The sequence below is a fragment of the Myodes glareolus genome, chromosome 9 (genome assembly GCF_982192425.1).
Source record: "Myodes glareolus chromosome 9, mMyoGla1.1, whole genome shotgun sequence".
NCBI classification, from domain to species: Eukaryota; Metazoa; Chordata; class Mammalia; order Rodentia; family Cricetidae; genus Myodes; species Myodes glareolus.
The window spans coordinates 109,018,630-109,044,433 of record NC_142034.1 but is presented as its reverse complement, the minus strand read 5'-3'; positions in this window follow the sequence as shown (position 1 = coordinate 109,044,433).

Below are 25,804 nucleotides of genomic sequence, written 5' to 3'. Positions count from 1 at the left end.
AGCAACACTCCATTCACTTCGCACAGTGAATTGAAGTGTTGGAACAGACTGCTTCTCTTTCAGAGAAACGCATGTGTGTTTCCTGTGAATGCTAGAATTTAGCTTAAGGCACTTTCAAAGGAAAGTGATTTTCACTGAAAGGACAGCATTTAGAAAGTGAAGTAACATTCCATTCACTTCGCACAGTGAATTGAAGTGTTGGAACCGACTGCTTCTCTTTCAGAGAAATGCATGTGAGTTTCTGTTGAATGCTTGTAAGTAGCTCAAGGCTCTTTCAAAGGAAAGTGATTTTCTCTCAAAGGACAGCATTTATAAAGTAAACAACACTCCATTCCCTTCGCGCAATGAATTGAAGTGTTGGAACAGACTGCTTCTCTTTCATAGAAACGCATTAGTGTTTCTTGTGAATTCTTGCAAGTAGCTTAAGGCACGTTCAAAGGAAAGTGATTTTCTCTGAAAGGACAGCATTTAGAAAGTGAAGCAACACTCCATTCACTTCGCACAGAGAATTGAAGTGTTGGAACAGATTGCTTCTCTTTCAGAGAAATGCATGTGAGTTTCTGTTGAATGCTTGTAAGTAGCTTAAGGCACATTCAAAGGAAAGGGATTTTCTCTAAAAGAGCAGCATTTAGAAAGTGAAGCAACACTCCATTCACTTCGCACAGTGAATTGAAATGTTGGAACAGACTGCTTCTCTTTCAGAGAAACGCATGTGTGTTTTTTGTGAATGCTTGAAAGTAGTTTAAGGCACTTTCAATGGAAAGTGATTTTCTCTGAAAGGACAGCATTTAGAAAGTGAGGCAACACTCCATTCACTTCGCAAGAGAATTGAAGTGTTGGAACAGATTGCTTCTCTTTCAGAGAAATGCATGTGAGTTTCTGTTGAATGCTTGTAAGTAGGTTAAGGCACATTCAAAGGAAAGGGATTTTCTCTGAAAGGACAGCATTTAGAAAGTGAAGCAACACTCCATTCACTTCACACAGTGAATTGAAGTGTTGGAACCGACTGCTTCTCTTTCAGAGAAATGCATGTGAGTTTCTGTTGAATGCTTGTAAGTAGCTCAAGGCTCTTTCAAAGGAAAGTGATTTTCTCTGAAAGGACAGCATTTAGAAAGTAAAGCAACACTCCATTCCCTTCACGCAATGAATTGAATTGTTGGAACAGATTGCTTCTCTTTCAGAGAAACGCATGTGAGTTTCTTCCTAATGCTTGCAAGTAGCTTAAGACACTTTCAAAGGAAAGTGATTTTCTCTGAAAGGACAGCATTTAGAAAGTGAGGCAACACTCCATTCACTTCGCACAGTGAATTGAAGTGTTGGAACAGATTGCTTCTCTTTCAGAGAAATGCATGTGAGTTTCTGTTGAATGCTTGTAAGTAGCTTAAGGCACATTCAAAGGAAAGGGATTTTCTCTGAAAGGACAGAATTTAGAAAGTGAAGCAACACTCCATTCACTTCACACAGTGAATTGAATTGTTGGAACAGACTGCTTCACTTTCAGAGAAATGCATGTGAGTTTCTGTTGAATGCTTAGAAGTAGCTCAAGGCTCTTTCAAAGGAAAGTGATTTTCTCTGAAAGGACAGCATTTAGAAAGTGAAGCAACACTCCATTCATTTCGAACAGTGAATTGAAATGTTGGAACAGACTGCTTCTCTTTCAGAGAAACGCATGTGAGTTTCTGGTGAATGCTTGCAAGTAGCTTAACGCACTTTCAAAGGAAAGTGATTTTCTCTGAAAGGACAGCATTCAGAAAGTGAAGCAACACTCCATTCACTTCGCACAGTGAATTGAAGGGTTGGAACAGACTGCTTCTCTTTCAGAGAAACGCATGTGTGTTTCTGTTGAATGCTTCTAAGTAGCTTAAGGCACTTTCAAAGGAAAGTGATTTTCTCTGAAAGGACAGCATTTAGAAAGTGAAGCAACACTCCATTCACTTCACACAGTGAATTGAAGAATTGGAATAGATTGCTTCTCTTTCAGAGAAACGCATGTGAGTGTCTTCCTAATGCTTGCAAGTAGCTTAAGACACTTTCAAAGGAAAGTGATTTTCTCTGAAAGGACAGCATTTAGAAAGTGAGGCAACACTCCATTCACTTCGCACAGTGAATTGAAGTGTTGGAACAGATTGCTTCTCTTTCAGAGAAATGCATGTGAGTTTCTGTTGAATGCTTGTAAGTAGCTTAAGGCACATTCAAAGGAAAGGGATTTTCTCTGAAAGGACAGAATTTAGAAAGTGAAGCAACACTCCATTCACTTCACACAGTGAATTGAATTGTTGGAACAGACTGCTTCACTTTCAGAGAAATGCATGTGAGTTTCTGTTGAATGCTTAGAAGTAGCTCAAGGCTCTTTCAAAGGAAAGTGATTTTCTCTGAAAGGACAGCATTTAGAAAGTGAAGCAACACTCCATTCATTTCGAACAGTGAATTGAAATGCTGGAACAGACTGCTTCTCTTTCAGAGAAACGCATGTGAGTTTCTGGTGAATGCTTGCAAGTAGCTTAACGCACTTTCAAAGGAAAGTGATTTTCTCTGAAAGGACAGCATTCAGAAAGTGAAGCAACACTCCATTCACTTCGCACAGTGAATTGAAGGGTTGGAACAGACTGCTTCTCTTTCAGAGAAACGCATGTGTGTTTCTGTTGAATGCTTCTAAGTAGCTTAAGGCACTTTCAAAGGAAAGTGATTTTCTCTGAAAGGACAGCATTTAGAAAGTGAAGCAACACTCCATTCACTTCACACAGTGAATTGAAGAATTGGAATAGATTGCTTCTCTTTCAGAGAAACGCATGTGAGTTTCTTCCTAATGCTTGCAAGTAGCTTAAGGCACTTTCAAAGGAAAGTGGTTTTCTCTGAAAGGACAGCATTTAGAAAGTGAAGCAACACTCCATTCACTTCGCACAGTGAATTGAAGTGTTGGAACAGACTGCTTCTTTTTCAGAGAAACGCATGTGAGTTTCTTCCTAATGCTTGCAAGTAGCTTAAGGCACTTTCAAAGGAAAGTGATTTTCTCTGAAAGGACAGCATTTAGAAAGTAAAGCAACACTCCATTCATTTCGAACAGTGAATTGAAGTGTTGGAACAGACTGCATCTCTTTCAGAGAAACGCATGTGAGTTACTGTTGAATGCTTGTAAGTAGCTTAAGGCACTTTCAAAGGAGAGTGATTTTCTCTGAAAGGACAGCATTTAGAAAGTGAAGCAACACTCCATTCACTTCACACAGTGAATTGAAGTGTTGGAACAGACTGCTTCTCTTTCAGAGAAATGCATGTGAGTTTCTGTTGAATGCTTGTAAGTAGCTTAAGGCACTTTCAAAGGAAAGTTTTTTTCTCTGAAAGGACAGCATTTAGAAAGTGAAGCAACACTCCATTCACTTCGCACAGTGAATTGAAGTGTTGGAACAGACTGCTTCTCTTTCAGAGAAACGCATGTGTGTTTCCTGTGAATGCTAGAATATAGCTTAAGGCACTTTCAAAGGAAAGTGATTTTCTCTGAAAGGACAGCATTTAGAAACTGAAGCAACACTCCATTCACTTCGCACATTGAATTGAAGTGTTGGAACAGACTGCTTCTCTTTAAGAGAAACGCATGTGAGTTTCTGGTGAATGCTTGTAAGTAGCTTAAGGCACTTTCAAAGAAAAGTGGTTTTCTCTGAAAGGACAGCATTTAGAAAGTGAAGCAACACTCCATTCCCTTCGTGCAGTGAATTGAAGTGTTGGAACAGAGTGCTTCTCTTTCATAGAAACGCATTAGTGTTTCTTGTGAATGCTTGCATGTTGCTTAAGGCAATTTCAAAGGAAAGTGATTTTCTCTGAAAGGACAGTATTTAGAAAGTTAAGCAACACTCCATTCACTTTGTACAGTGAATTGAAGTGTTGGAACAGACTGCCTCTCTTTCAGAGAAACGCATGTGATTTTTTTAAATGCTTGAAAGTGGTTTAAGCCACTTTCAATGTAAAGTGATTTTCTCTGAAAGGACAGAATTTAGAGAGTGAAGCAACACTCCATTCACTTCGCACAGTGAATTGAAGTGTTGGAACAGACTGCTTCTCTTTCAGAGAAACGCATGTGTGTTTCCTGTGAATGCTAGAAAGTAGCTTAAGGCACTTTCAAAGGAAAGTGATTTTCTCTGAAAGGACAGCATTTAGAAAGTGAAGCAACACTCCATTCACTTCGCACAGTGAATTGAAGTGTTGGAACAGACTGCTTCTCTTTCATAGAAACGCATTAGTGTTTCTTGTGAATGCTTGTAAGTAGCTTAAGGCACATTCAAAGGAAAGGGATTTTCACTGAAAAGACAGCATTTAGAAAGTGAAGCAACACTCCATTCACTTCACACAGTGAATGGAAGTGTTGGAACAGACTGCTTCTCTTTCAGAGAAATGCATGTGAGTTTCTGTTGAATGCTTGTAAGTAGCTCAAGGCTTTTTCAAAGGAAAGTGATTTTCTCTGAAAGGACAGCATTTAGAAAGGGAAGCAACACTCCATTCACTTCGCACCGTGAATTGAAGTGTTGGAACAGACTGCTACTCTTTCATAGAAACGCATTAGTGTTTCTTGTGAATGCTTGCAAGTAGCTTAAGGCACTTTCAAAGGAAAGTGATTTTCTCTGAAAGGACAGCATTTAGAAAGTGAAGCAACACTCCATTCACTTCGCACATTGAATTGAAGTGTTGGAACAGATTGCTTCTCTTTCAGAGAAACACATGTGAGTTTCTGGTGAATGCTTGTAAGTAGCTTAAGGCAATTTCAAAGGAACGTGATTTTCTCTGAAAGGACAGCATTTAGAAAGTGAAGCAACACTCCATTCACTTCGCACAGTCAATTGAAGTGTTGGAAGAGAAGGCTTCTCTTTCAGAGAAATGCATGTGAATTTCTTGTGAATGCTTGAAAGTTGCTTAAGGCACTTTCAAACAAAAGTGATTTTTTCTGAAAGGACAGGATTTAGGAAGTGAAGCAACACTCCATTCACTTCGCACAGTGAATTGAAGTGTTGGAACAGACTGCTTCTATTTCAGAGAAACACATGTGTGTTTCCAGTGAATGCTTGAAAGTAGCTTAAGGCACTTTCAAAGGAAAGTGATTTTCTCTGAAATGACAGCATTTAGAAAGTGAAGTAACATTCCATTCACTTCGCACAGTGAATTGAAGTGTTGGAACAGATTGCTTCTCTTTCAGAGAAATGCATATGAGTTTCTGTTGAAGGCTTGTAAGTAGCTCAAGGCTCTTTCAAAGGAAATTGATTTTCTCTGAAAGGACAGCATTTAGAAAGTAAAGCAACACTCCATTCCCTTCGTGCAATGAATTGAAGTGTTGGAAAAGACTGCTTCTCTTTCATAGAAACGCATTAGTGTTTCTTGTGAATGCTTGCAAGTAGCTTAAGGCACTTTCAAAGGAAAGTGATTTTCTCTGAAAGGACAGCATTATAAAAGTGAAGCAACACTCCATTCAGTTCGCACAGAGAATTGAAGTGTTGGAACAGACTGCTTCTCTTTCAGAGAAACGCATGTGAGTTTTTTGTGAATGCTTGAAAGTAGTTTAAGGCACTTTCAATGGAAAGTGATTTTCTCTGAAAGGACAGAATTTAGAAAGTGAAGCAACACTCCATTCACTTTGCACAGTGAATTGAAGTGTTGGAACAGACTGCTTCTCTTTCAGAGAAACGCATGTGAGTTTCTTCCTAATGCTTGCAAGTAGCTTAAGGCACTTTCAAAGGAAAGTGATTTTCTCTGAAAGGACAGCATTTAGAAAGTGAAGCAACACTCCATTCACTTCGCACAGTGAATTGAAGTGTTGGAACAGACTGCTTCTCTTTCAGAGAAACGCATGTGAGTTTCTGGTGAATGCTTGTAAGTAGCTTAAGGCACTTTCAAAGGAAAGTGATTTTCTCTGAAAGGACAGCATTTAGAAAGTGAAGTAACATTCCATTCACTTCGCACAGTGAATTGAAGTGTTGGAACCGACTGCTTCTCTTTCAGAGAAATGCATGTGAGTTTCTGTTGAATGCTTGTAAGTAGCTCAAGTCTCTTTCAAAGGAAAGTGATTTTCTCTGAAAGGACAGCATTTAGAAAGTAAACAACACTCCATTCCCTTCGCGCAATGAATTGAAGTGTTGGAACAGACTGCTTCTCTTTCATAGAAACGCATTAGTGTTTCTTGTGAATGCTTGCAAGTAGCTTAAGGCACGTTCAAAGGAAAGTGATTTTCTCTGAAAGGACAGCATTTAGAAAGTGAAGCAACACTCCATTCACTTCGCACAGAGAATTGAAGTGTTGGAACAGATTGCTTCTCTTTCGGAGAAATGCATGTGAATTTCTGTTGAATGCTTGTAAGTAGCTTAAGGCACATTCAAAGGAAAGGGATTTTCTCTAAAAGAGCAGCATTTAGAAAGTGAAGCAACACTCCATTCACTTCGCACAGTGAATTGAAGTGTTGGAACAGACTGCTTCTCTTTCAGAGAAACGCATGTGAGTTTTTTGTGAATGCTTGAAAGTAGTTTAAGGCACTTTCAATGGAAAGGGATTTTCTCTGAAAGGACAGCATTTAGAAAGTGAGGCAACACTCCATTCACTTCGCAAGAGAATTGAAGTGTTGGAACAGATTGCTTCTCTTTCAGAGAAATGCATGTGAGTTTCTGTTGAATGCTTGTAAGTAGGTTAAGGCACATTCAAAGGAAAGGGATTTTCTCTGAAAGGACAGCATTTAGAAAGTGAAGCAACACTCCATTCACTTCACACAGTGAATTGAAGTGTTGGAACAGACTGCTTCTCTTTCAGAGAAATGCATGTGAGTTTCTGTTGAATGCTTGTAAGTAGCTCTAGGCTCTTTCAAAGGAAAGTGATTTTCTCTGAAAGGACAGCATTTAGAAAGTAAAGCAACACTCCATTTCCTTCGCGCAATGAATTGAATTGTTGGAACATATTGCTTCTCTTTCAGAGAAACGCATGTGAGTTTCTTCCTAATGCTTGCAAGTAGCTTAAGACACTTTCAAAGGAAAGTGATTTTCTCTGAAAGGACAGCATTTAGAAAGTGAGGCAACACTCCATTCACTTCGCACAGTGAATTGATGTGTTGGAACAGACTGCTTCTCTTTCAGAGAAATGCATGTGAGTTTCTGTTGAATGCTTGTAAGTCGCTCAAGTCTCTTTCAAAGGAAAGTGATTTTCTCTGAAAGGACAGCATTTAGAAAGTAAACAATACTCCATTCCCTTCGCGCAATGAATTGAAGTGTTGGAACAGACTGCTTCTCTTTCATAGAAACGCATTAGTGTTTCTTGTGAATGCTTGCAAGTAGCTTAAGGCACGTTCAAAGGAAAGTGATTTTCTCTGAAAGGACAGCATTTAGAAAGTGAAGCAACACTCCATTCACTTCGCACAGTGAATTGAAGTGTTGGAACAGACTGCTTCTCTTTCAGAGAAACGCATGTGTGTTTCCTGTGAATGCTAGAATATAGCTTAAGGCACTTTCAAAGGAAAGTGATTTTCTCTGAAAGGACAGCATTCAGAAAGTGAAGCAACACTCCATTCACTTCGCACAGTGAATTGAAGGGTTGGAACAGACTGCTTCTCTTTCAGAGAAACGCATGTGTGTTTCTGTTGAATGCTTCTAAGTAGCTTAAGGCACTTTCAAAGGAAAGTGATTTTCTCTGAAAGGACAGCATTTAGAAAGTGAAGCAACACTCCATTCACTTCACACAGTGAATTGAAGAATTGGAATAGATTGCTTCTCTTTCAGAGAAACGCATGTGAGTTTCTTCCTAATGCTTGCAAGTAGCTTAAGGCACTTTCAAAGGAAAGTGGTTTTCTCTGAAAGGACAGCATTTAGAAAGTGAAGCAACACTCCATTCACTTCGCACAGTGAATTGAAGTGTTGGAACAGACTGCTTCTTTTTCAGAGAAACGCATGTGAGTTTCTTCCTAATGCTTGCAAGTAGCTTAAGGCACTTTCAAAGGAAAGTGATTTTCTCTGAAAGGACAGCATTTAGAAAGTAAAGCAACACTCCATTCATTTCGAACAGTGAATTGAAGTGTTGGAACAGACTGCATCTCTTTCAGAGAAACGCATGTGAGTTACTGTTGAATGCTTGTAAGTAGCTTAAGGCACTTTCAAAGGAGAGTGATTTTCTCTGAAAGGACAGCATTTAGAAAGTGAAGCAACACTCCATTCACTTCACACAGTGAATTGAAGTGTTGGAACAGACTGCTTCTCTTTCAGAGAAATGCATGTGAGTTTCTGTTGAATGCTTGTAAGTAGCTTAAGGCACTTTCAAAGGAAAGTTTTTTTCTCTGAAAGGACAGCATTTAGAAAGTGAAGCAACACTCCATTCACTTCGCACAGTGAATTGAAGTGTTGGAACAGACTGCTTCTCTTTCAGAGAAACGCATGTGTGTTTCCTGTGAATGCTAGAATATAGCTTAAGGCACTTTCAAAGGAAAGTGATTTTCTCTGAAAGGACAGCATTTAGAAACTGAAGCAACACTCCATTCACTTCGCACATTGAATTGAAGTGTTGGAACAGACTGCTTCTCTTTAAGAGAAACGCATGTGAGTTTCTGGTGAATGCTTGTAAGTAGCTTAAGGCACTTTCAAAGAAAAGTGGTTTTCTCTGAAAGGACAGCATTTAGAAAGTGAAGCAACACTCCATTCCCTTCGTGCAGTGAATTGAAGTGTTGGAACAGAGTGCTTCTCTTTCATAGAAACGCATTAGTGTTTCTTGTGAATGCTTGCATGTTGCTTAAGGCAATTTCAAAGGAAAGTGATTTTCTCTGAAAGGACAGTATTTAGAAAGTTAAGCAACACTCCATTCACTTTGTACAGTGAATTGAAGTGTTGGAACAGACTGCCTCTCTTTCAGAGAAACGCATGTGATTTTTTTAAATGCTTGAAAGTGGTTTAAGCCACTTTCAATGTAAAGTGATTTTCTCTGAAAGGACAGAATTTAGAGAGTGAAGCAACACTCCATTCACTTCGCACAGTGAATTGAAGTGTTGGAACAGACTGCTTCTCTTTCAGAGAAACGCATGTGTGTTTCCTGTGAATGCTAGAAAGTAGCTTAAGGCACTTTCAAAGGAAAGTGATTTTCTCTGAAAGGACAGCATTTAGAAAGTGAAGCAACACTCCATTCACTTCGCACAGTGAATTGAAGTGTTGGAACAGACTGCTTCTCTTTCATAGAAACGCATTAGTGTTTCTTGTGAATGCTTGTAAGTAGCTTAAGGCACATTCAAAGGAAAGGGATTTTCACTGAAAAGACAGCATTTAGAAAGTGAAGCAACACTCCATTCACTTCACACAGTGAATGGAAGTGTTGGAACAGACTGCTTCTCTTTCAGAGAAATGCATGTGAGTTTCTGTTGAATGCTTGTAAGTAGCTCAAGGCTTTTTCAAAGGAAAGTGATTTTCTCTGAAAGGACAGCATTTAGAAAGGGAAGCAACACTCCATTCACTTCGCACCGTGAATTGAAGTGTTGGAACAGACTGCTACTCTTTCATAGAAACGCATTAGTGTTTCTTGTGAATGCTTGCAAGTAGCTTAAGGCACTTTCAAAGGAAAGTGATTTTCTCTGAAAGGACAGCATTTAGAAAGTGAAGCAACACTCCATTCACTTCGCACATTGAATTGAAGTGTTGGAACAGATTGCTTCTCTTTCAGAGAAACACATGTGAGTTTCTGGTGAATGCTTGTAAGTAGCTTAAGGCAATTTCAAAGGAACGTGATTTTCTCTGAAAGGACAGCATTTAGAAAGTGAAGCAACACTCCATTCACTTCGCACAGTCAATTGAAGTGTTGGAAGAGAAGGCTTCTCTTTCAGAGAAATGCATGTGAATTTCTTGTGAATGCTTGAAAGTTGCTTAAGGCACTTTCAAACAAAAGTGATTTTTTCTGAAAGGACAGGATTTAGGAAGTGAAGCAACACTCCATTCACTTCGCACAGTGAATTGAAGTGTTGGAACAGACTGCTTCTATTTCAGAGAAACACATGTGTGTTTCCAGTGAATGCTTGAAAGTAGCTTAAGGCACTTTCAAAGGAAAGTGATTTTCTCTGAAATGACAGCATTTAGAAAGTGAAGTAACATTCCATTCACTTCGCACAGTGAATTGAAGTGTTGGAACAGATTGCTTCTCTTTCAGAGAAATGCATATGAGTTTCTGTTGAAGGCTTGTAAGTAGCTCAAGGCTCTTTCAAAGGAAATTGATTTTCTCTGAAAGGACAGCATTTAGAAAGTAAAGCAACACTCCATTCCCTTCGTGCAATGAATTGAAGTGTTGGAAAAGACTGCTTCTCTTTCATAGAAACGCATTAGTGTTTCTTGTGAATGCTTGCAAGTAGCTTAAGGCACTTTCAAAGGAAAGTGATTTTCTCTGAAAGGACAGCATTATAAAAGTGAAGCAACACTCCATTCAGTTCGCACAGAGAATTGAAGTGTTGGAACAGACTGCTTCTCTTTCAGAGAAACGCATGTGAGTTTTTTGTGAATGCTTGAAAGTAGTTTAAGGCACTTTCAATGGAAAGTGATTTTCTCTGAAAGGACAGAATTTAGAAAGTGAAGCAACACTCCATTCACTTTGCACAGTGAATTGAAGTGTTGGAACAGACTGCTTCTCTTTCAGAGAAACGCATGTGAGTTTCTTCCTAATGCTTGCAAGTAGCTTAAGGCACTTTCAAAGGAAAGTGATTTTCTCTGAAAGGACAGCATTTAGAAAGTGAAGCAACACTCCATTCACTTCGCACAGTGAATTGAAGTGTTGGAACAGACTGCTTCTCTTTCAGAGAAACGCATGTGAGTTTCTGGTGAATGCTTGTAAGTAGCTTAAGGCACTTTCAAAGGAAAGTGATTTTCTCTGAAAGGACAGCATTTAGAAAGTGAAGTAACATTCCATTCACTTCGCACAGTGAATTGAAGTGTTGGAACCGACTGCTTCTCTTTCAGAGAAATGCATGTGAGTTTCTGTTGAATGCTTGTAAGTAGCTCAAGTCTCTTTCAAAGGAAAGTGATTTTCTCTGAAAGGACAGCATTTAGAAAGTAAACAACACTCCATTCCCTTCGCGCAATGAATTGAAGTGTTGGAACAGACTGCTTCTCTTTCATAGAAACGCATTAGTGTTTCTTGTGAATGCTTGCAAGTAGCTTAAGGCACGTTCAAAGGAAAGTGATTTTCTCTGAAAGGACAGCATTTAGAAAGTGAAGCAACACTCCATTCACTTCGCACAGAGAATTGAAGTGTTGGAACAGATTGCTTCTCTTTCGGAGAAATGCATGTGAATTTCTGTTGAATGCTTGTAAGTAGCTTAAGGCACATTCAAAGGAAAGGGATTTTCTCTAAAAGAGCAGCATTTAGAAAGTGAAGCAACACTCCATTCACTTCGCACAGTGAATTGAAGTGTTGGAACAGACTGCTTCTCTTTCAGAGAAACGCATGTGAGTTTTTTGTGAATGCTTGAAAGTAGTTTAAGGCACTTTCAATGGAAAGGGATTTTCTCTGAAAGGACAGCATTTAGAAAGTGAGGCAACACTCCATTCACTTCGCAAGAGAATTGAAGTGTTGGAACAGATTGCTTCTCTTTCAGAGAAATGCATGTGAGTTTCTGTTGAATGCTTGTAAGTAGGTTAAGGCACATTCAAAGGAAAGGGATTTTCTCTGAAAGGACAGCATTTAGAAAGTGAAGCAACACTCCATTCACTTCACACAGTGAATTGAAGTGTTGGAACAGACTGCTTCTCTTTCAGAGAAATGCATGTGAGTTTCTGTTGAATGCTTGTAAGTAGCTCTAGGCTCTTTCAAAGGAAAGTGATTTTCTCTGAAAGGACAGCATTTAGAAAGTAAAGCAACACTCCATTTCCTTCGCGCAATGAATTGAATTGTTGGAACATATTGCTTCTCTTTCAGAGAAACGCATGTGAGTTTCTTCCTAATGCTTGCAAGTAGCTTAAGACACTTTCAAAGGAAAGTGATTTTCTCTGAAAGGACAGCATTTAGAAAGTGAGGCAACACTCCATTCACTTCGCACAGTGAATTGATGTGTTGGAACAGACTGCTTCTCTTTCAGAGAAATGCATGTGAGTTTCTGTTGAATGCTTGTAAGTCGCTCAAGTCTCTTTCAAAGGAAAGTGATTTTCTCTGAAAGGACAGCATTTAGAAAGTAAACAATACTCCATTCCCTTCGCGCAATGAATTGAAGTGTTGGAACAGACTGCTTCTCTTTCATAGAAACGCATTAGTGTTTCTTGTGAATGCTTGCAAGTAGCTTAAGGCACGTTCAAAGGAAAGTGATTTTCTCTGAAAGGACAGCATTTAGAAAGTGAAGCAACACTCCATTCACTTCGCACAGAGAATTGAAGTGTTGGAACAGATTGCTTCTCTTTCAGAGAAATGCATGTGAATTTCTGTTGAATGCTTGTAAGTAGCTTAAGGCACATTCAAAGGAAAGGGATTTTCTCTAAAAGAGCAGCATTTAGAAAGTGAAGCAACACTCCATTCACTTCGCACAGTGAATTGAAGTGTTGGAACAGACTGCTTCTCTTTCAGAGAAACGCATGTGAGTTTTTTGTGAATGCTTGAAAGTAGTTTAAGGCACTTTCAATGGAAAGGGATTTTCTCTGAAAGGACAGCATTTAGAAAGTGAGGCAACACTCCATTCACTTCGCAAGAGAATTGAAGTGTTGGAACAGATTGCTTCTCTTTCAGAGAAATGCATGTGAGTTTCTGTTGAATGCTTGTAAGTAGGTTAAGGCACATTCAAAGGAAAGGGATTTTCTCTGAAAGGACAGCATTTAGAAAGTGAAGCAACACTCCATTCACTTCACACAGTGAATTGAAGTGTTGGAACAGACTGCTTCTCTTTCAGAGAAATGCATGTGAGTTTCTGTTGAATGCTTGTAAGTAGCTCTAGGCTCTTTCAAAGGAAAGTGATTTTCTCTGAAAGGACAGCATTTAGAAAGTAAAGCAACACTCCATTCCCTTCGCGCAATGAATTGAATTGTTGGAACAGATTGCTTCTCTTTCAGAGAAACGCATGTGAGTTTCTTCCTAATGCTTGCAAGTAGCTTAAGACACTTTCAAAGGAAAGTGATTTTCTCTGAAAGGACAGCATTTAGAAAGTGAGGCAACACTCCATTCACTTCGCACAGTGAAATGATGTGTTGGAACAGATTGCTTCTCTTTCAGAGAAATGCATGTGAGTTTCTGTTGAATGCTTGTAAGTAGCTTAAGGCACATTCAAAGGAAAGGGATTTTCTCTGAAAGGACAGAATTTAGAAAGTGAAGCAACATTCCATTCACTTCACACAGGGAATTGAATTGTTGGAACAGACTGCTTCACTTTCAGAGAAATGCATGTGAGTTTCTGTTGAATGCTTGCAAGTAGCTCAAGGCTCTTTCAAAGGAAAGTGATTTTCTCTGAAAGGACAGCATTTAGAAAGTGAAGCAACACTCCATTCATTTCGAACAGTGAATTGAAATGTTGGAACAGACTGCTTCTCTTTCAGAGAAACGCATGTGAGTTTCTGGTGAATGCTTGCAAGTAGCTTAACGCACTTTCAAAGGAAAGTGATTTTCTCTGAAAGGACAGCATTTAGAAAGTGAAGCAACACTCCATTCACTTCACACAGTGAATTGAAGTGTTGGAACAGACTGCTTCTCTTTCAGAGAAACGCATGTGAGTTTCTGTTGAATGCTTGTAAGTAGCTTAAGGCACTTTCAAAGGAAAGTGATTTTCCCTGAAAGGACAGCATTTAGAAAGTGAAGCAACACTCCATTCTCTTCGCAGAGCGAATTGAAGTATTGGAACAGACTGCTTCTCTTTCAGAGAAACGCATGTGAGTTTCTGGTGAATGCTTGTAAGTAGCTTAAGGCACTTTCAAAGGAAAGTGGTTTTCTCTGAAAGGACAGCATTTAGAAAGTGAAGCAACACTCCATTCCCTTCGAGCAGTGAATTGAAGTGTTGGAACAGAGTGCTTCTCTTTCATAGAAACGCATTAGTGTTTCTTGTGAATGCTTGCAAGTTGCTTAAGGCAATTTCAAAGGAAACTGATTTTCTCTGAAAGGACAGCATTTAGAAAGTGAAGCAACACTCCATTCACTTTGTACAGTGAATTGAAGTGTTGGAACAGACTGCCTCTCTTTCAGAGAAACGCATGTGAGTTTTTTTGAATGCTTGAAAGTGGTTTAAGGCACTTTCAATGTAAAGTGATTTTCTCTGAAAGGACAGAATTTAGAGAGTGAAGCAACACTCCATTCACTTCGCACAGTGAATTGAAGTGTTGGAACAGACTGCTTCTCTTTCAGAGAAACGCATGTGTGTTTCCTGTGAATGCTAGAAAGTAGCTTAAGGCACTTTCAAAGGAAAGTGATTTTCTCTGAAAGGACAGCATTTAGAAAGTGAAGCAACACTCCATTCACTTCGCACAGTCAATTGAAGTGTTGGAAGAGAAGGCTTCTCTTTCAGAGAAATGCATGTGAATTTCTTGTGAATGCTTGAAAGTTGCTTAAGGCACTTTCAAACAAAAGTGATTTTCTCTGAAAGGACAGGATTTAGGAAGTGAAGCAACACTCCATTCACTTCGCACAGTGAATTGAAGTGTTGGAACAGACTGCTTCTATTTCAGAGAAACGCATGTGTGTTTCCAGTGAATGCTTGAAAGTAGCTTAAGGCACTTTCAAAGGAAAGTGATTTTCTCTGAAAGGACAGCATTTAGAAAGTGAAGTAACATTCCATTCACTTCGCACAGTGAATTGAAGTGTTGGAACAGACTGCTTCTCTTTCAGAGAAATGCATATGAGTTTCTGTTGAAGGCTTGTAAGTAGCTCAAGGCTCTGTCAAAGGAAAGTGATTTACTCTGAAAGGACAGCATTTAGAAAGTAAAGCAACACTCCATTCCCTTCGTGCAATGAATTGAAGTGTTGGAAAAGACTGCTTCTCTTTCATAGAAACGCATTAGTGTTTCTTGTGAATGCTTGCAAGAAGCTTAAGGCACTTTCAAAGGAAAGTGATTTTCTCTGAAAGGACAGCATTTAGAAAGTGAAGCAACACTCCATTCACTTCGCACAGAGAATTGAAGTGTTGGAACAGACTGCTTCTCTTTCAGAGAAACGCATGTGAGTTTTTTGTGAATGCTTGAAAGTAGTTTAAGGCACTTTCAATGGAAAGTGATTTTCTCTGAAAGGACAGCATTTAGAAAGTGAAGCAACACTCCATTCACTTTGCACAGTGAATTGAAGTGTTGGAACAGACTGCTTCTCTTTCAGAGAAACGCATGTGAGTTTCTTCCTAATGCTTGCAAGTAGCTTAAGGCACTTTCAAAGGAAAGTGATTTTCTCTGAAAGGACAGCATTTAGAAAGTGAAGCAACACTCCATTCACTTCGCACAGTGAATTGAAGTGTTGGAACAGACTGCTTCTCTTTCAGAGAAACGCATGTGAGTTTCTGGTGAATGCTTGTAAGTAGCTTAAGGCACTTTCAAAGGAAAGTGATTTTCTCTGAAAGGACAGCATTTAGAAAGTGAAGGAACACTCCATTCCCTTCGTGCAGTGAATTGAAGTGTTGGAACAGAGTGCTTCTCTTTCATATAAACGCATTAGTGTTTCTTGTGAATGCTTGCAAGTTGCTTAAGGCACTTTCAAAGGAAAGTGATTTTCTCTGAAAGGACAGCATTTAGAATGTGAAGCAACACTCCATACACTTTGCACAGTGAATTGAAGTGTTGGAACAGACTGCTTCCTTTAAGAGAAACGCATGTGAGTTTCTTCCTAATGCTTGCAAGTAGCTTAAGGCACTTTCAAAGGAAAGTGATTTTCTCTGAAAGGACAGCATTTAGAAAGTGAGGCAACACTCCATTCACTTCGCACAGTGAATTTAAGTGTTGGAACAGACTGCTTCTCTTTCAGATAAATGCATGTGAGTTTCTTCCTAATGCTTGCAAGTAGCTTAAGGCACTTTCAAAGGAAAGTGATTTTCTCTGAAAGGACAGCATTTAGAAAGTAAAGCAACACTCCATTCCCTTCGCACAATGAATTGAAGTGTTGGAACAGACTGCTTCTCTTTCATAGAAACGCATTAGTGTTTCTTGTGAATGCTTGCAAGTAGCTTAAGGCACGTTCAAAGGAAAGTGATTTTCTCTGAAAGGACAGCATTTAGAAAGTGAAGCAACACTCCATTCACTTCGCACAGAGAATTGAAGTGTTGGAACAGATTGCTTCTCTTTCAGAGAAATGCATGTGAATTTCTGTTGAATGCTTGTAAGTAGCTTAAGGCACATTCAAAGGAAAGGGATTTTCTCTAAAAGAGCAGCATTTAGAAAGTGAAGCAACACTCCATTCACTTCGCACAGTGAATTGAAGTGTTGGAACAGACTGCTTCTCTTTCAGAGAAACGCATGTGAGTTTTTTGTGAATGCTTGAAAGTAGTTTAAGGCACTTTCAATGGAAAGGGATTTTCTCTGAAAGGACAGCATTTAGAAAGTGAGGCAACACTCCATTCACTTCGCAAGAGAATTGAAGTGTTGGAACAGATTGCTTCTCTTTCAGAGAAATGCATGTGAGTTTCTGTTGAATGCTTGTAAGTAGGTTAAGGCACATTCAAAGGAAAGGGATTTTCTCTGAAAGGACAGCATTTAGAAAGTGAAGCAACACTCCATTCACTTCACACAGTGAATTGAAGTGTTGGAACAGACTGCTTCTCTTTCAGAGAAATGCATGTGAGTTTCTGTTGAATGCTTGTAAGTAGCTCTAGGCTCTTTCAAAGGAAAGTGATTTTCTCTGAAAGGACAGCATTTAGAAAGTAAAGCAACACTCCATTTCCTTCGCGCAATGAATTGAATTGTTGGAACATATTGCTTCTCTTTCAGAGAAACGCATGTGAGTTTCTTCCTAATGCTTGCAAGTAGCTTAAGACACTTTCAAAGGAAAGTGATTTTCTCTGAAAGGACAGCATTTAGAAAGTGAGGCAACACTCCATTCACTTCGCACAGTGAATTGATGTGTTGGAACAGACTGCTTCTCTTTCAGAGAAATGCATGTGAGTTTCTGTTGAATGCTTGTAAGTCGCTCAGGTCTCTTTCAAAGGAAAGTGATTTTCTCTGAAAGGACAGCATTTAGAAAGTAAACAACACTCCATTCCCTTCGCGCAATGAATTGAAGTGTTGGAACAGACTGCTTCTCTTTCATAGAAACGCATTAGTGTTTCTTGTGAATGCTTGCAAGTAGCTTAAGGCACGTTCAAAGGAAAGTGATTTTCTCTGAAAGGACAGCATTTAGAAAGTGAAGCAACACTCCATTCACTTCGCACAGAGAATTGAAGTGTTGGAACAGATTGCTTCTCTTTCAGAGAAATGCATGTGAATTTCTGTTGAATGCTTGTAAGTAGCTTAAGGCACATTCAAAGGAAAGGGATTTTCTCTAAAAGAGCAGCATTTAGAAAGTGAAGCAACACTCCATTCACTTCGCACAGTGAATTGAAGTGTTGGAACAGACTGCTTCTCTTTCAGAGAAACGCATGTGAGTTTTTTGTGAATGCTTGAAAGTAGTTTAAGGCACTTTCAATGGAAAGGGATTTTCTCTGAAAGGACAGCATTTAGAAAGTGAGGCAACACTCCATTCACTTCGCAAGAGAATTGAAGTGTTGGAACAGATTGCTTCTCTTTCAGAGAAATGCATGTGAGTTTCTGTTGAATGCTTGTAAGTAGGTTAAGGCACATTCAAAGGAAAGGGATTTTCTCTGAAAGGACAGCATTTAGAAAGTGAAGCAACACTCCATTCACTTCACACAGTGAATTGAAGTGTTGGAACAGACTGCTTCTCTTTCAGAGAAATGCATGTGAGTTTCTGTTGAATGCTTGTAAGTAGCTCTAGGCTCTTTCAAAGGAAAGTGATTTTCTCTGAAAGGACAGCATTTAGAAAGTAAAGCAACACTCCATTCCCTTCGCGCAATGAATTGAATTGGAACAGATTGCTTCTCTTTCAGAGAAACGCATGTGAGTTTCTTCCTAATGCTTGCAAGTAGCTTAAGACACTTTCAAAGGAAAGTGATTTTCTCTGAAAGGACAGCATTTAGAAAGTGAGGCAACACTCCATTCACTTCGCACAGTGAAATGATGTGTTGGAACAGATTGCTTCTCTTTCAGAGAAATGCATGTGAGTTTCTGTTGAATGCTTGTAAGTAGCTTAAGGCACATTCAAAGGAAAGGGATTTTCTCTGAAAGGACAGAATTTAGAAAGTGAAGCAACATTCCATTCACTTCACACAGGGAATTGAATTGTTGGAACAGACTGCTTCACTTTCAGAGAAATGCATGTGAGTTTCTGTTGAATGCTTGCAAGTAGCTCAAGGCTCTTTCAAAGGAAAGTGATTTTCTCTGAAAGGACAGCATTTAGAAAGTGAAGCAACACTCCATTCATTTCGAACAGTGAATTGAAATGTTGGAACAGACTGCTTCTCTTTCAGAGAAACGCATGTGAGTTTCTGGTGAATGCTTGCAAGTAGCTTAACGCACTTTCAAAGGAAAGTGATTTTCTCTGAAAGGACAGCATTCAGAAAGTGAAGCAACACTCCATTCACTTCGCACAGTGAATTGAAGGGTTGGAACAGACTACTTCTCTTTCAGAGAAACGCATGTGTGTTTCTGTTGAATGCTTCTAAGTAGCTTAAGGCACTTTCAAAGGAAATTGATTTTCTCTGAAAGGACAGCATTTAGAAAGTGAGGCAACACTCAATTCACTTCACACAGTGAATTGAAGTATTGGAATAGATTGCTTCTCTTTCAGAGAAACGCATGTGAGTTTCTTCCTAATGCTTGCAAGTAGCTTAAGGCACTTTCAAAGGAAAGTGGTTTTCTCTGAAAGGACAGCATTTAGAAAGTGAAGCAACACTCCATTCATTTCGAACAGTGAATTGAAGTGTTGGAACAGACTGCATCTCTTTCAGAGAAACGCATGTGAGTTTCTGTTGAATGCTTGTAAGTAGCTTAAGGCACTTTCAAAGGAAAGTGATTTTCTCTGAAAGGACAGCATTTAGAAAGTGAAGCAACACTCCATTCACTTCACACAGTGAATTGAAGTGTTGGAACAGACTGCTTCTCTTTCAGAGAAACGCATGTGAGTTTCTGTTGAATGCTTGTAAGTAGCTTAAGGCACTTTCAAAGGAAAGTGATTTTCCCTGAAAGGACAGCATTTAGAAAGTGAAGCAACACTCCATTCTCTTCGCAGAGCGAATTGAAGTATTGGAACAGACTGCTTCTCTTTCAGAGAAACGCATGTGAGTTTCTGGTGAATGCTTGTAAGTAGCTTAAGGCACTTTCAAAGGAAAGTGGTTTTCTCTGAAAGGACAGCATTTAGAAAGTGAAGCAACACTCCATTCCCTTCGTGCAGTGAATTGAAGTGTTGGAACAGAGTGCTTCTCTTTCATAGAAACGCATTAGTGTTTCTTGTGAATGCTTGCAAGTTGCTTAAGGCAATTTCAAAGGAAACTGATTTTCTCTGAAAGGACAGCATTTAGAAAGTGAAGCAACACTCCATTCACTTTGTACAGTGAATTGAAGTGTTGGAACAGACTGCCTCTCTTTCAGAGAAACGCATGTGAGTTTTTTTGAATGCTTGAAAGTGGTTTAAGGCACTTTCAATGTAAAGTGATTTTCTCTGAAAGGACAGAATTTAGAGAGTGAAGCAACACTCCATTCACTTCGCACAGTGAATTGAAGTGTTGGAACAGACTGCTTCTCTTTCAGAGAAACGAATGTGTGTTTCCTGTGAATGCTAGAAAGTAGCTTAAGGCACTTTCAAAGGAAAGTGATTTTCTCTGAAAGGACAGCATTTAGAAAGTGAAGCAACACTCCATTCACTTCGCACAGTCAATTGAAGTGTTGGAAGAGAAGGCTTCTCTTTCAGAGAAATGCATGTGAATTTCTTGTGAATGCTTGAAAGTTGCTTAAGGCACTTTCAAACAAAAGTGATTTTCTCTGAAAGGACAGGATTTAGGAAGTGAAGCAACACTCCATTCACTTCGCACAGTGAATTGAAGTGTTGGAACAGACTGCTTCTATTTCAGAGAAACGCATGTGTGTTTCCAGTGATTGCTTGAAAGTAGCTTAAGGCACTTTCAAAGGAAAGTGATTTTCTCTGAAAGGACAGCATTTAGAAAGTGAAGTAACATTCCATTCACTTCGCACAGTGAATTGAAGTGTTGGAACAGACTGCTTCTCTTTCAGAGAAATGCATATGAGTTTCTGTTGAAGGCTTGTAAGTAGCTCAAGGCTCTTTCAAAGGAAAGTGATTTTCTCTGAAAGGACAGCATTTAGAAAGTAAAGCAACACTCCATTCCCTTCGTGCAATGAATTGAAGTGTTGGAAAAGACTGCTTCTCTTTCATAGAAACGCATTAGTGTTTCTTGTGAATGCTTGCAAGAAGCTTAAGGCACTTTCAAAGGAAAGTGATTTTCTCTGAAAGGACAGCATTTAGAAAGTGAAGCAACACTCCATTCACTTCGCACAGAGAATTGAAGTGTTGGAACAGACTGCTTCTCTTTCAGAGAAACGCATGTGAGTTTTTTGTGAATGCTTGAAAGTAGTTTAAGGCACTTTCAATGGAAAGTGATTTTCTCTGAAAGGACAGCATTTAGAAAGTGAAGCAACACTCCATTCACTTTGCACAGTGAATTGAAGTGTTGGAACAGACTGCTTCTCTTTCAGAGAAACGCATGTGAGTTTCTTCCTAATGCTTGCAAGTAGCTTAAGGCACTTTCAAAGGAAAGTGATTTTCTCTGAAAGGACAGCATTTAGAAAGTGAAGCAACACTCCATTCACTTCGCACAGTGAATTGAAGTGTTGGAACAGACTGCTTCTCTTTCAGAGAAACGCATGTGAGTTTCTGGTGAATGCTTGTAAGTAGCTTAAGGCACTTTCAAAGGAAAGTGATTTTCTCTGAAAGGACAGCATTTAGAAAGTGAAGGAACACTCCATTCCCTTCGTGCAGTGAATTGAAGTGTTGGAACAGAGTGCTTCTCTTTCATATAAACGCATTAGTGTTTCTTGTGAATGCTTGCAAGTTGCTTAAGGCACTTTCAAAGGAAAGTGATTTTCTCTGAAAGGACAGCATTTAGAATGTGAAGCAACACTCCATACACTTTGCACAGTGAATTGAAGTGTTGGAACAGACTGCTTCCTTTAAGAGAAACGCATGTGAGTTTCTTCCTAATGCTTGCAAGTAGCTTAAGGCACTTTCAAAGGAAAGTGATTTTCTCTGAAAGGACAGCATTTAGAAAGTGAGGCAACACTCCATTCACTTCGCACAGTGAATTTAAGTGTTGGAACAGACTGCTTCTCTTTCAGATAAATGCATGTGAGTTTCTTCCTAATGCTTGCAAGTAGCTTAAGGCACTTTCAAAGGAAAGTGATTTTCTCTGAAAGGACAGCATTTAGAAAGTAAAGCAACACTCCATTCCCTTCGCACAATGAATTGAAGTGTTGGAACAGACTGCTTCTCTTTCATAGAAACGCATTAGTGTTTCTTGTGAATGCTTGCAAGTAGCTTAAGGCACTTTCAAAGTAAAGTGATTTTCTCTGAAAGGACAGCATTTAGAAAGTGAAGCAACACTCCATTCACTTCGCACAGAGAATTGAAGTATTGGAACAGATTGCTTCTCTTTCAGAGAAATGCATGTGAGTTTCTGTTGAATGCTTGTAAGTAGCTTAAGGCAGATTCAAAGGAAAGGGATTTTCTCTAAAAGGACAGCATTTAGAAAGTGAAGCAACACTCCATTCACTTCGCACAGTGAATTGAAGTGTTGGAACAGACTGCTTCTCTTTCAGAGAAACGCATGTGAGTTTCTGTTGAATGCTTGTAGTACCTTAAGGCACTTTCAAAGGAAAGTGATTTTCTCTGAAAGGACAGCATTTAGAAAGTGAGGCAACACTCCATTCACTTCACACAGTGAATTGAAGTGTTGGAACAGATTGCTTCTCTTTCAGAGAAACGCATGTGAGTTTCTTCCTAATGCTTGCAAGTAGCTTAAGGCACTTTCAAAAGAAAGTGATTTTCTCTGAAAGGACAGCATTTAGAAAGTGAAGCAACACTCCATTCACTTCGCACAGTGAATTGAAGTGTTGGAACAGACTGCTTCTCTTTCAGAGAAACGCATGTGAGTTTCTTCCTAATGCTTGCAAGTAGCTTAAGGCACTTTCAAAGGAAAGTGATTTTCTCTGAAAGGACAGCATTTAGAAAGTGAAGCAACACTCCATTCACTTCGCACAGTGAATTGAAGTGTTGGAACAGACTGCTTCTCTTTCAGAGAAATGCATGTGAGTTTCTGTTGAATGCTTGTAAGTAGCTTAAGGCACTTTCAAAGGAAAGTGATTTTCTCTGAAAGGACAGCATTTAGAAAGTGAAGCAACACTCCATTCACTTCACAGAGTGAATTGAAGTATTGGGACAGACTGCTACTCTTTCAGAGAAACGCATGTGAGTTTCTGGTGAATGCTTGTAAGTAGCTTAAGGCACTTTCAAAGGAAAGTGATTTTCTCTGAAAGGACAGCATTTAGAAAGTGAAGCAACACTCCATTCACTTCGCACAGTGAATTGAAGTGTTGGAACAGACTGCTTCTCTTTCAGAGAAACGCATGTGAGATTTTGTGAATGCTTGAAAGTAGTTTAAGGCACTTTCAATGGAAAGTGATTTTCTCTGAAAGGACAGCATTTGGAAAGTGAAGCAACACTCCATTCACTTTGTACAGTGAATTGAAGTGTTGGAACAGACTGCTTCTCTTTCAGAGAAACGCATGTGAGTTTTTTTGAATGCTTGAAGTAGTTTAAGGCACTTTCAATGGAAAGTGATTTTCTCTGAAAGGACAGCATTTAGAAAGTGAAGTAACATTCCATTCACTTCGCACAGTGAATTGAAGTGTTGGAACAGACTGCTTCTGTTTCAGAGAAACGCATGTGAGTTTCTGGTGAATGCTTGTAAGTAGCTTAAGGCACTTTCAAAGGAAAGTGATTTTCATTGAAACGACAGCATTTAGAAAGTGAAGCAACACTCCATTCCCTTGTGCAGTGAATTGAAGTGTTGGAACAGAGTGCTTCACTTTCATATAAACGCATTAGTGTTTCTTGTGAATGCTTGCAAGTTGCTTAAGGCACTTTCAAAGTAAAGTGATTTTCTCTGAAAGGACATAATTTAGAAAGTGAAGCAACACTCCATTCACTTCGCACAGTGAAGTGAAGTGTTGGAACCGACGGCTTCTCTTTCAGAGAAATGCATGTGAGTTTCTGTTGAATGCTTGTCAGTAGCTTAAGGCACTTTCAAAGGAAAGTGATTTTCTCTAAAAGACAGCATTTAGAAAGTGAAGCAACACTCCATTCACATCGCACATTGAATTGAAGTGTTGGAACAGACTGCTTCTCTTTCAGAGAAACGCATGTGAGTTTCTGTTGAATGCTTGTAAGTAGCTTAAGGCACTTTCAAAGGAAAGTGATTTTCTCTGAAAGGACAGCATTTAGAAAGTGAGGCAACACTCCATTCACTTCACACAGTGAATTGAAGTGTTGGAACAGATTGCTTCTCTTTCAGAGAAACGCATGTGAGTTTCTTCCTAATGCTTGCAAGTAGCTTAAGGCACTTTCAAAGGAAAGTGATTTTCTCTGAAAGGACAGCATTTAGAAAGTGAAGCAACACTCCATTCACTTCGCACAGTGAATTGAAGTGTTGGAACAGAGTGCTTCTCTTTCATAGAAACGCATTAGTGTTTCTTGTGAATGCTTGCAAGTTGCTTAAGGCACTTTCAAAGGAAAGTGATTTTCTCTGAAAGGACAGCATTTAGAAAGTGAAGCAACACTCCATTCACTTTGTACAGTGAATTGAAGTGTTGGAACAGACTGCTTCTCTTTCAGAGAAACGCATGTGAGTTTTTTTGAATGCTTGAAGTAGTTTAAGGCACTTTCAATGGAAAGTGATTTTCTCTGAAACGACAGAATTTAGAAAGTGAAGCAACACTCCATTCACTTCGCACAGTGAATTGAAGTGTAGGAACAGACTGCTTCTCTTTCAGAGAAACGCATGTGTGTTTCCTGTGAATGCTAGAAAGTAGCATAAGGCACTTTCAAAGAAAGTGATTTTCTCTGGAAGGACAGCATTTAGAAAGTGAAGTAACATTCCATTCACTTCGCACAGTGAATTGAAGTGTTGGAACCGCCTGCTTCTCTTTCTTAGAAATGCATGTGAGTTTCTGTTGAATGATTGTAAGTATCTCAAGGCTCTTTCAAAGGAAAGTGATTTTCTCTGAAAGGACAGCATTTAGAAAGTAAAGCAACACTCCATTCCCTTCGCGCAATGAATTGAAGTGTTGAAACAGACTGCTTCTCTTTCATAGAAACGCATTAGTGTTTCTTGTGAATGCTTGAAAGTAGCTTAAGGCACTTTCAAAGGAAAGTGATTTTCTCTGAAAGGACAGCATTTAGAAACTGAAGCAACACTCCATTCACTTGGCACAGAGAATTGAAGTGTTGGAACAGATTTCTTCTCTTTCAGAGAAATGCATGTGAGTTTCTGTTGAATGCTTGTAAGTAGCTTAAGGCACATTCAAAGGAAAGGGATTTTCTCTAAAAGTACAGCATTTAGAAAGTGAAGCAACACTCCATTCACTTCGCACAGTGCATTGAAGTGTTGGAACAGACTGCTTCTCTTTCAGAGAAACGCATGTGAGTTTTTTGTGAATGCTTGAAAGTAGTGTAAGGCACTTTCAATGGAAAGTGATTTTCTCTGAAAGGACAGCATTTAGAAAGTGAGGCAACACTCCATTCACTTCGCACAGTGAATTGAAGTGTTGGAACAGACTGCTTCTCTTTCAGAGAAACGCATGTGAGTTTCTTCCTAATGCTTGTAAGTAGCTTAAGGCACTTTCAAAGGAAAGTGATTTTCTCTGAAAGGACAGCATTTAGAAAGTGAAGCAACACTCCATTCACTTCACACAGTGAATTGAAGTGTTGGAACAGACTGCTTCTCTTTCAGAGAAATGCATGTGAGTTTCTGTTGAATGCTTGTAAGTAGCTCTAGGCTCTTTCAAAGGAAAGTGATTTTCTCTGAAAGGACAGCATTTAGAAAGTAAAGCAACACTCCATTCCCTTCGCGCAATGAATTGAATTGTTGGAACAGATTGCTTCTCTTTCAGAGAAACGCATGTGAGTTTCTTCCTAATGCTTGCAAGTAGCTTAAGACACTTTCAAAGGAAAGTGATTTTCTCTGAAAGGACAGCATTTAGAAAGTGAGGCAACACTCCATTCACTTCGCACAGTGAAATGATGTGTTGGAACAGACTGCTTCTCTTTCAGAGAAACGCATGTGTGTTTCCTGTGAATGCTAGAAAGTAGCTTAAGGCACATTCAAAGGAAAGGGATTTTCCCTGAAAGGACAGAATTTAGAAAGTGAAGCAACATTCCATTCACTTCACACAGGGAATTGAATTGTTGGAACAGACTGCTTCACTTTCAGAGAAATGCATGTGAGTTTCTGTTGAATGCTTGCAAGTAGCTCAAGGCTCTTTCAAAGGAAAGTGATTTTCTCTGAAAGGACAGCATTTAGAAAGTGAAGCAACACTCCATTCATTTCGAACAGTGAATTGAAATGTTGGAACAGACTGCTTCTCTTTCAGAGAAACGCATGTGAGTTTCTGGTGAATGCTTGCAAGTAGCTTAACGCACTTTCAAAGGAAAGTGATTTTCTCTGAAAGGACAGCATTCAGAAAGTGAAGCAACACTCCATTCACTTCGCACAGTGAATTGAAGGGTTGGAACAGACTGCTTCTCTTTCAGAGAAACGCATGTG